At 35.1% G+C, this 10,937-nt stretch overlaps 1 long non-coding RNA gene across 1 annotated transcript; it reads right to left on the bottom strand.

Moving 5' to 3' along the window:
• Positions 1 to 307: 307 nt before the first annotated feature.
• LOC127098582 (uncharacterized) lies at positions 308 to 2,128 on the bottom strand. The gene is made up of 4 exons (XR_007793387.1): positions 1,801 to 2,128; positions 1,079 to 1,404; positions 859 to 986; positions 308 to 678 (listed from the first exon to the last, which is right to left on the bottom strand). It is a non-coding gene; the product is annotated as an uncharacterized LOC127098582 (long non-coding RNA).
• Positions 2,129 to 10,937: the final 8,809 nt, after the last annotated feature.

The raw sequence follows: 10,937 nt of genomic DNA, 5'->3' as shown, positions 1-10,937 counted from the left end.
TGGTCATTTTAAGTATAGGGTTTATTCTTCATTTCATCTGATCATGGGTCACAACTCCATTTCATGTTATTGGTGCTTAGTCCATGAACCTTTTGTAAGGTCCTGGTTCATTGTACATTTTAGTCCTTGTTAAGATCTTGGGTTCATGCCCATCATTTTCCATTAAATTTAATTCAAGCCATGACCATATGATGCATTCAAGTCATAGTCATGCCCATTGATTCATGTTGGTGTTTCATTCATTTTTAATACATTTCATCATTTTCCATTTCAATCCATTTCAAGCCATGCTCATACAATGGTCATGTTCAGATTCATCAATTCATTCAATATCAAGTCTATACAAGATTCAATACAAATTCCATACAAAATATCAATTCCATTCATTACATGCTCATACAAATGTTCCTACAGGGAAAATAACAAAAAAAAGACTTTTTGACTAAATGTTGACTTTGGTCAATAGTTGCCTTTTTGTTAAACTTTGACCAAAGTCAAATCAAACCATTTTTCCATCATAAACTCCTAAATTCCCCATCCTAGTTCTAATCCTATTTTCAAAGTTCATTTTGATCTTGGGTTGGCCATTTGTACATGGATGCTTCAATTTCCAACCTTGGTGTCATGTTGGTTCAACCATCATGCCATGAACTAAGCTAAGCATGAGCAAACCATGACCTAAGTAAAACCATGGCAATTAATGAAGTTAGAATCAATGCAGCCCAAATCAACACAAGTTGCAACCATGCTACAGAGTGCATACCTATAATACATACATGAAACCTTGGAATCACCAAGTCAGAATTGCATATGTACAAAACCAAACCAAGGCAATGAAATGAAGAAGGAATTGTTCACCTGCTAGAAAGCATGCCATGAAGCAATGCATACTTGATATTCCATGTTACAAACCATGATACAAAACTTATGCCAAGCTAGACCTGCTGCAACAAATCTTGAAATCAAACATCACCATTTAAGTAAACCTGCAGAGGTAGTGCAATAATCAAGCAACATGACATTAACCTCACGACACCTAACCTGCACCATAACCTGCAAGGACCTTACAGACTCTTACCTACAGCCTCATTCAATCAAGCCCTACATCAAACAACATCCAAATCTGCAACCTTCTCATTAATCTTGCAACATGACATGCGTTCATCCAACAGCAAGTCAGAACATAAGCAACACCTCAGCAATACATAAACCATGTCAAGCCATGAACATGAACCAAGATTGCAATTAGAATTATCCAACCTAACCATGAGCATCATATCAGTCCATAACATGGCAACAAACAACAAGCATGCACCAATTCAACTCACCATCTACAACAAAATCAACTTGCAACAAACCACGGAAATTCCAAAATTTGAGACCTGCTACATAACCAATGCAAACCTGCAGCAATGCAAAACCCAACTCACAAAATTTCCATTTTACTATAGTAAAAATTACAATTGGCAAGGCAGTAAGGGTAAAAAGAATGTCCATCCCACAAGCATTCCATAACATTCCAAGAAACAGACTAAGAAGATACAAAATGCAAGTTGCTTTTCAGAGGAGAAACACGAAAATGGACAAGCATTCCATCAGGCAAGAAAAGCCTACCATCCATTTCTGATCATAGATAACCAAAACCCTAATCATTCTCCTATTTAAACATGGGCTCAAAACCAAGTTGAAAGAGTTTTTGTTTTGTTGGAGAGAGCATAAAGAGTTTGAGGAGAAAACATAAGCATCTTCTTTGTTTTACATTAAAGCAAAGTGCGAAATAAAAGAGAGGATAAAACCAACCTAAGTTTTTGCTACTTTCCAGTCATCTTTTCAGACAAAGGTAGACCTCAAACCTTCAGCTGCTTGCATTTGAGTTACTAGTGTGCAGAGGCTAGCTAGGGGAGAATTTTCCCTAATTTTCAGGGACGGTTATCGCGTTTCCTCCATTTAATTTCAGTCCCTGTTTCTAGGGTTCATACCTTGCTTTCCTTCGATTCACTCAGTTGGTTAGATTTCATCTTATTTGATCCTGGGATTCATGATCAGTGGAATGAGAGGTTGGGGTTAGCAGGTTTTGGGTGGTGGTTGGAGCTCCTCCGCCGCCGGTGATGAGCTCCGCTGCAGAAGAGTTCAATTTTTTGAATGAGGAGGGAAATGATTTTGAGATCCTTATCCCTATTGTGTTTATAGGCCTGGGTATTACTGGTTTTCTTCTTTTTACCTTCCATTTACTTTCATACCCCTGACCCATTTCCCTTGTTATTTTTTGATCCATTGTTTCAAACCTTTTCTTTTTATATATATTTTTAAGCATGTTTATATTTCGGCCCCCTTTTATTTATTTTCTCATGTTTTTATTTTCTTTTTTTCACTTATTATCTTCTCATTTATTTTACCCTCTTTTATTTTAGTATTTTGAAACTATTTTGAGCATGAACCCCCATTACTTTTGTCTCTAGAATTTATTGGTGCCTTATTTCATTCCATTTGGCTAATTATTTATGGACTTATGGAGTCTTGAATCCATGGGCTAATGAAATCCACCTTGGTCATGATTTGTTTGGTTTAGGGTTGATTAAATCTTTCATACTTCAAACCTACTAATGGATTATCAAGTGTTCATCCATGGTACTTTGAAGTATGGATAGGTTTCCCCCTAGGTCAAACAACTTGGGTCATTAGACTTATGGATGAAGCTTTACTTGTACATATGTTAACTTGTGATTTCATCTATTACATTGTTATTTATTTTGGTTCATACTAACCCACTAACATCTTATACTCATTTGTTTATATCTACACTAACTCTTATTACCTTGTTAACATTATACCTTGTCCTTATAACTTGCTAACTTAATAACTCAATTAATCATTCACTTTCAACCATGGGTTTGTTATACTCTTCCTTTTATCAATCTATTGATAGATGGACTTGGGGTTGAATAACTTTCATTGTTACAAGTCTATGTTAAGTTGATCCATTGATCATCTTTTATACTTTGCATCAGTGATAACTTATCCCCTGATGCACCATATTTTGAATCTATTGACCTAAAGATAGATAATCCCCAAGTGTTGGCTCATTTGTTCATACCAACTTAACTTAACTTCACTAACTTTGATTACTACTAACCTTTTGTTATTTTCATTATCATTTTTATTTACTTTTATGTCATTTACATTTAAGTACTCATTATCATTATCATTGTACAAACTCATCATGCATACTTTATCATTTGTCTTTACTTTATTATTATCATTACATTTAAAAACAACAAAAACATGATAAAATTATAAGACCAAAAACAATCCATTTCACTTGATCCATTTGGACTTAGAGGATCTCATCCTAGGACCTTTTCTTGGAGGCCTTTCCCATTATCTTTGTGATACTTTATGAACTTTGGGTTTCATCTGTACTTGCATTCCGGTTGTAAGAATGGCATCATGGCACCACCTTAGGGGGACATGTTTGTAAGACCATTATCCTTTGTTTAGCTTAGGTCACTTTTTGCACACACAAGGCTTTCTCCTGGGTTACCTTACAATGAGACCCTTTATTTTCTTATTGGTTACTTTGCATGCATGTTGCATTACCCAATTTCTCAATCAAATAAACAAACCCTTGATCCAACATCAAGCGGCATTTTCCTAATCAATTTTAAAATACTTAACAACTATGATTGTTATCGTGCGCCACGAGCCTTAAGTGGTGGAGAATGAGTGAGAATAGAGCATTATTACCCTCACTCTGATTATTTTGGACGCAAGATGTTTGGCTTGTTGTCTAGAATATTCACCTCCGCCCCTAGACTTTAGTATAATCTAATCACAAAAAATCTTTTTTCATAAACCCTTGTTCAAGGTTAAATCAACATAACCCATCAAACCTAACTTTAGTGCCTTAGGGCACCCATCCCGAAAACCTTGTTCTCAAAGGTAAAAACAATAAAACACATAAACATTTTCTACTCCGAACTACGAAGCTCTGATTACTCATCCCTGATGTGTGATACGTAGGCACAAAGGCCGCAATCCTTGGCGAGCATAATATTAACAAAAACTCAAAATCTCATTCTCTTACACATTATTTTGAAAATAAAACAATAATCGTGATAAATACCCACATACGTAAACAACCTAATGGTTCCCATGGAATACCATGGATGTGAGGGTGCTAATATTTTTCCCTTGTGTAACCGACTTCTGAACCCAAGTCTCGGTTGCGAGACCGATTCCTTACCCTTTTTCTTGCGCTTTCCATGCACGTATCTTTTTTTGAGTGTTTTATCGACCATTTCCCCTCGCCTCTCCGATAGAGGCATACAAATAAAATCTAGTGGAGACTCTTTTGATCTTGCCATCCTATTGGCTTTCTCTTAAGTCCCAGTTTCGTGACCCCGGTGGCAACAGGAATAACCTCGCAAATTGTGTTAAAGCTGAAAAAGTCTCACCTTTACTATGCAAAAAGACGACCCAACAAAATCTCGAGTAATCTTCTACTATCATAAAACCATAGTAATTGCCACCTCTGCTTTTGTTCCTTGAGTTACCAAAGAGATCCATATGGAGAATCTCAAGAGGTCTCTAAGTTGAAACAATGTTTTTCGATTTAAACGAGACTCTTGTTTGCTTACCCATTTGGCCTGCATCGTATAAATGGTCTTTTGAAAACTTTATTTTTGGTAGACCGATTACTAAATATTTTGAAGACACTTTTTTTAGTAAATCAAAGTTGATATGAGCTAGGCGCTTATGCCATAACCAAGAGTCTTCACTCATTGTCACTAGACACTTAGTTCCCGTCAAGGATATGTCATCTAAGTTAAGCATATAAGAGTTATTAACCCTCAAGCCTTTAAACATACAATATTTCTTTTAATTATGTTAAAACATGCAACAAGTATTTTTAAAAGTTACTTTAAACCTGTTGTCGCGTAATTGACTAATGCTAAGAATATTATGTTTAAGACTTTCAACTAACATAACATCAGAGATAGTAGTAGACGAGGGATTACCTACACTACCTTTTCTAAGTATTTCTCCTTTGTTGTTGTCTCCATAGGTAAAAAAAAAAACTTCTTCTATAGCACAAAGTCAATGACTAGATAGATGTCACCCGTCATATGTCTTGAGCATCCACTATCGAGAAACCATATTTTCTCTGCAGAGCTAAGACATTCAACCTATAGAATCAAACAAGAGTAATAGGTACCTAATTTTCATTGGATCCTTGAGAGTGAGTGAAATCAAGGTTGCATTTAGGCAACCATTGAAAAATACTCTTAGGAACAAAGAGTCTCCTAAACTTGCATTTTTCAATAGTGTGACCTTTCTGGCAACAATAGTGACAAAATAAGTTGTGATGAGATATATACTTTTGCTATTTAAGTCCTTTTGAACATATTCATACTTTTTATATGAAGGGTTCAAAGACCGTTTAAACTTTGATTGATCAATAGAAAATGTAATCTTTGGTTGTAATGCCTTGTCTACTTTAGCTTTAAGAGTATTTGTGAGTGCAAATTTTTGTTAGGTCTACTTCGTATGATGTCAAAACTATGATACTTTAGCGTTTATGTATATTGGACGATATTCTCTGAGTCTAGTTGTACATATTAGAATTAGGAAGCATAACAACATGTCGGAAAAGGGCTATGTAGCGGGGTATTCGTTACCTTATGGTTTATGGACTAAACCAAAAGTAAGCATACAATTCGAGTCGCCACCGCACTTCTATTTGTCCAAAGGAAAGGCTAAAAAGCGAACAAAAGCCAAGTAAGAAGTTTTATCAAATCAAAAACTAATAAAAATGTCAGAGATCTAGGTAAGGGGGTTGGTTATGAAATGGGAAGGTTTTAAGCACCCAAAACATCCTTAATACTCTAAGGGAGCCATTTTTGCAAAATGTGTGTTGTAGGTTTGTATTTGTGAAAATATGTGCAAACGATTGGGGGGATGTGAAGACAATAGATTATATTTACAAATTTGTTGTTTGAATGGATGAACCCATTTCCTACGTACCATCACAAAGGTAGGATCAAAACCTCGTAGTTCGGGGTAAAAATCTCAAAGATTGGTGAATTGATTTGATCAAAAGCCTTAAGGTCTTTTGTTATCAAAGGGAGAAAACTCAACTTAAACCAACAATCCACCATGTGAGGAGGGCTTCAACATACTAGTGAGCGGTTAACCCTATAATAAGTATGGAAGACTTATAGTCCAATCACTAAGGATAAGGTGAGGTTTACATCAACCACTATGATAACTCAAACCTATGACTAATGTTTATGAAAAAGGTTTTAACAAAGGTGGCCATTGGAACCACAAAAACAACTTAAAGTGAGTTGTATTTACAAGTTAGAAGTATTCACAAAATAAGGTCAACGTTGACTTAAGGTTCATTCATAATGAGTACTAATGAAAAGAGTTTGAAAAATCAAAGGCATAAGACCTAGGTTTATAGTTTGAAAACAATGTCAAAGTTTGCACATAAAGAGTTTGGCTTGGGTTAGAGTGGAGAGAAGAAGAGAAGGGTTAGTCCTAAAGCATACAAAGATGAAATAAGAGATAAAACCCTAGGAGTTCCTTTTCTTAAAATCATAAAGATGATTCAAGATGCTCCTTTCCTTTGGACTTAGTAAGTACTCAAGCAATCAAACAAGTATACATTCAAGCTCCTAGGATCTCCATTTGGCTTGTCTCTCTTAACTTGGCTACTCATGACAACGGTCCTTCTTACTATCTCAAGATGGAATCCCTATCACACAAGAACAAACATCAAAAGGCTCACAACACAATAAAAGGAATGGACAAAGAATGATTTTAGATTAGGGGTCATTTGAAGTCAACTTTAAGATTTAGCATTCTAAAGGCATGAGGCTTAGTTGCTCTTCAACAAGTTTAGCATTCTAAAGGCAGAAAGCCTAGTTGCTCTTGAACTCCTTTAAGAATATGTAAGGTCCTAATTCTAAGTCCTTTCTCCTTTTTGCATTGGGTTCACACAAACAAAGACAAAACAAACACAAAGCAATGATACATTTATATACAATAATGAGCTCAAATGAGCAAAAGGAAAATGACATAAACATAAAATATGAGCTAAAGAGAGCAAAGTAAAAAAAGCGATATGAATAAATGAGCAAGAGGTAAATTGCATTAAAGTAAATTGCAAGAAATTAAATGCTCAAATTAAAGTTAATAGTTAGTATGGTTAATGTTAGTGTGTCATAAGACAATTTAGCACTATGTTAAGCAATCGTAAGTGGACTAATGTAGTAGTCACACCTATCTGAGGCCGGTCAATAAAACTATAGGCAAATAAACACAAGTTAGAGATCATGACTAGTAAGCCAAGCTCCTACAACTTGCCATGCCAAAAGAAAAGAGGAAAGCCTTGTATGGACTTTAGGTTTTTTGCTTGACCAAGAAGCAACCTATCTTGGACACAAAGCAACTCACTTGATCTTGGATCAAGTTGAGTTTGATTTAGATCAAAGAAGGTTAAGCCTCTCATATGTCAAGACCAACCATAAGACATTAACTCATTAGCCAATATAAAAAAAAAGTGAGATGAAGATGAAATGGAATGGAAAGAACATTCAAATATCAAACACAATTGGTCAAAAGTGAATCAAATCATCATCAACTAATGTAAAACAGAAGAGAAATAAAGATTAGAAGTCAACAAGTCAAACATATTTTTTTGGTATTTTTTGGAATTAAAATAAATGAAAAATTAAAATGGACAAAATATGGTCAAACCTTAAATTCAATTCAAATCAACTTGGATAAGTCCAATTAAATTCTCATAGGTCTATCAAGGTCAAACAAGGTTTGACAAATTTTTCCAATAATTTTTTAAATCAGAAACTATTTTAAAACAATGAAAAATAACACAAATGAATTAATATCTCAAATAAATCTCAAATCAATTAAGAAATTGATGAGACTATTTTTCATTGACTTATCATGATCCATATGTGTTAAGAAAATATTTTTGGATTTTTCAAATATCAGAAAGTATTTAAAATGAATTAAAAACTATTAAAAACCAAATAATTCACAAAAAATATTAAATGAAGTCACAAAAATAATTAAAAATCAAAATCTGAAACTAGATTTTTCAAGAAAATTTTTGGTGTTGGTCTCATATTTTTGTGACTTCAAATAATATATTTATGAATTTTTGAAAATAAAAGGAATTAATGAAATTAAAACAAGAAATAGAAAATAGCAAAAATCAGCGCCCCTTGGATCTGTTTCATTAATTGACGTGGCATCATCACACGGCTCAGAGGCGCGGTCTCACCATGGTCTCAAGTCAAGCGCATCACATTTGGAATTAAAATAAGTCAAATGAATCAATGGCCACGATTATAACATTTGAAAGAGATCCAAAGGATCTGAAGCATCCACGTGGGGATGGTGGTGGAAACCACCATCTTCTCCGGCCAGAGAGCAAACTCCAGCCACCACGCGCAGGGTTTTCAAACTTAATGAAAATGAAAAACAATGGTACCAAAATGAAGCTAGGGTGATGTACATCACCCCTGTTACCTTGGATCTTCCTCAATGTTTCTATTTAAAGAGAAACAAGAGCTTGAAGATCATGGTGTTTGATCTGAAATGTCTCAATTCATGAAATTAAGACCACCATTGGCCTGCCTCTTGCTCGAGGACTTCAGAAAACAGTTCCAACTCAAGCAATTCACATTGTATTTCAAGATCCAGATCAAAACAGTTGAGTGATATACCTCTAAAATGCAGCTTTGAACAACACGATCTCTTCAAGCTTTTCATTCCAATTCGATCTGGAGATGTAATGAGGATGCAAGGCTAAGGAATTAAGACTTGAAGATCAACTAAGGATGTTGAAATTCGAGCTTGAATTTGAGAAATGAAAACTGAAATTCCTTTGAGTGAGGGTGAGGTTTCAATTCAGCAGAGTTTCAGATCTCCTTCAGGTTGGTTTTTGAATGAGCAAGCACATGTATTTATAGCTGAGCTTGATGCAAGGAGGTGTAATGCTCGTGTGCATGAATTTTGGATCCTCCATGCATGGGCCTGTACAGGCGCATGTGAGGCCTAAAATTGAATGGAATTGCATGCTGAGATCATTTTGGAGTGAATTGGACGTGCACAAGGCCTGGCATTTGCTTGCATATGAAGTTTCAATGTGAATTGCATAATTGATCATAAACATTAAGCCCTTCGAATATCACACATGGAAAATCTAAACATGGTCATGTGAGTAATGATTGGAAAGCTCTTGACATAAGGAACAAAATCTATGTTGGGAAAAAATCCATTTGGAGTTTGGAAATTTATGAAAATTGGCTTTGAAGTTTGAGGTACAAAACATGTCTAGGTTCCCTTTGAATTTTTTTGCCAAAAGTGATCAACTTCAAGCCCTTCTGTTTTAATGATGCAAGACTCAATTGGAAAAACCTTTAACATCAAAGTTGTAGATATTTTCAAGATGATAAATTTGGACTTAAAGTTTGCATCATTTGGATTTTTTATGAGAAAGTTATGGACACTTGAAGTTGGACAATTTTCAAATTCAATGGTTTTGGTCCAAAGTGACCTATAATGTTTTGTATTATCACATGTGTTTATTTTAGGATTATGAAATTTTTTCCAACATAACATTTGAATTATACATCTTATTTTTTTCCAATTCAATTGGTCTCACCTCAAAATCATAAAAAAAAAAAAAAAGGAAGTTAGGTCTTTGGGAAGTTGACCCAAAATTAGGGTTTCAATAAAAATGACCTATAATGTTTTGAAATGAATAATGACCTTACATGTTTCAAATGGATTTTTGATGAACATGAAAGTTGTTCATATGGTTATTAAGAACACGTTTTCTCTTGGGGTCATCTTCATTTGACAAACACATCAAAATATGTGTCTCAGTAATCCTCAGTTTAGTTAGATGACTTGACTGGTCAACTTCTCAAGGCCAAACTTCAAATCTTGATGAATGAATGATTGAGGATACTCAAATAGGCTCATATATGCATAAAATAATGAATGAAAGAACTTACCTTTATAGAATTTGATCATAGGTTGAGGTTTCTTTATGAGCAAGGCACAGTCAATGCATAGTTGAATTAGGGTTTCCTTGAGAAAAAATCCTCAAGCCCTTTGGGTTATCTTGATCAAATTGGAAAATTGAGATCCTTGGGGGACACATATGATGATTGGAACCTTGTGGACCATTGTCATGCTTTTCCTTATCTTCAATTAGCCACTTCGTTGAGCATAGGAGCCTCCTAGGAGCAGGGGATCACATGATCACTTGGGCTTCAAAACAAAAGAGGTTAGTGACATATTTTTGTGCTTTTGGTTAGTAATCAAAATAAGAAAAGCAATAATACACAATACAAGCATGCTTGGTGGTCTCAAATCAACTCACACAAGTCCCACCCCTAGGGTTAAGGAGTCACACATGCTATGATCCTTGAGGCAAATGCATTGAGCAATGATATGATGCCATGAGGGATCTTAGGGTCAAAATTAGGGTCTTATAGATGCCTCTATTTAAGGTCATTCTAGCTGGAGATATGAAGGTTAAAATCTTCGTCTCGGCGAGGTAGAATGGGCTTAAATAATAACAAAGAGACGAATTTTGGTCCCTAAGAGACCTCATGATGCAAATGTATGCATGCAAAAATAAAATCTTCATGGTGATTAATTGCCATAAAGGAAAAGAAATCGGGAGAAACTGAAAATCCACAGGAGTAACACACTCACTAGGGAGATAGAGACTCTGGGGAAATGGGGTAAAAATGCGTGAGCAAGTCACGACTGTAAAACTTGCTGGGAGACACGAATGGATTCCATGAAAATAAATCGATGGAAAGACTCGAGCTGACGCAAAGATGCATGTATTGGGGAATATGCCCATACAACAAAACTATCCACAAAGG

This window comes from Lathyrus oleraceus, chromosome 6 (assembly GCF_024323335.1).
Source record: "Lathyrus oleraceus cultivar Zhongwan6 chromosome 6, CAAS_Psat_ZW6_1.0, whole genome shotgun sequence".
NCBI lineage: Eukaryota > Viridiplantae > Streptophyta > Magnoliopsida > Fabales > Fabaceae > Lathyrus > Lathyrus oleraceus.
This window is presented reverse-complemented; position numbering and strand designations above follow the sequence as displayed.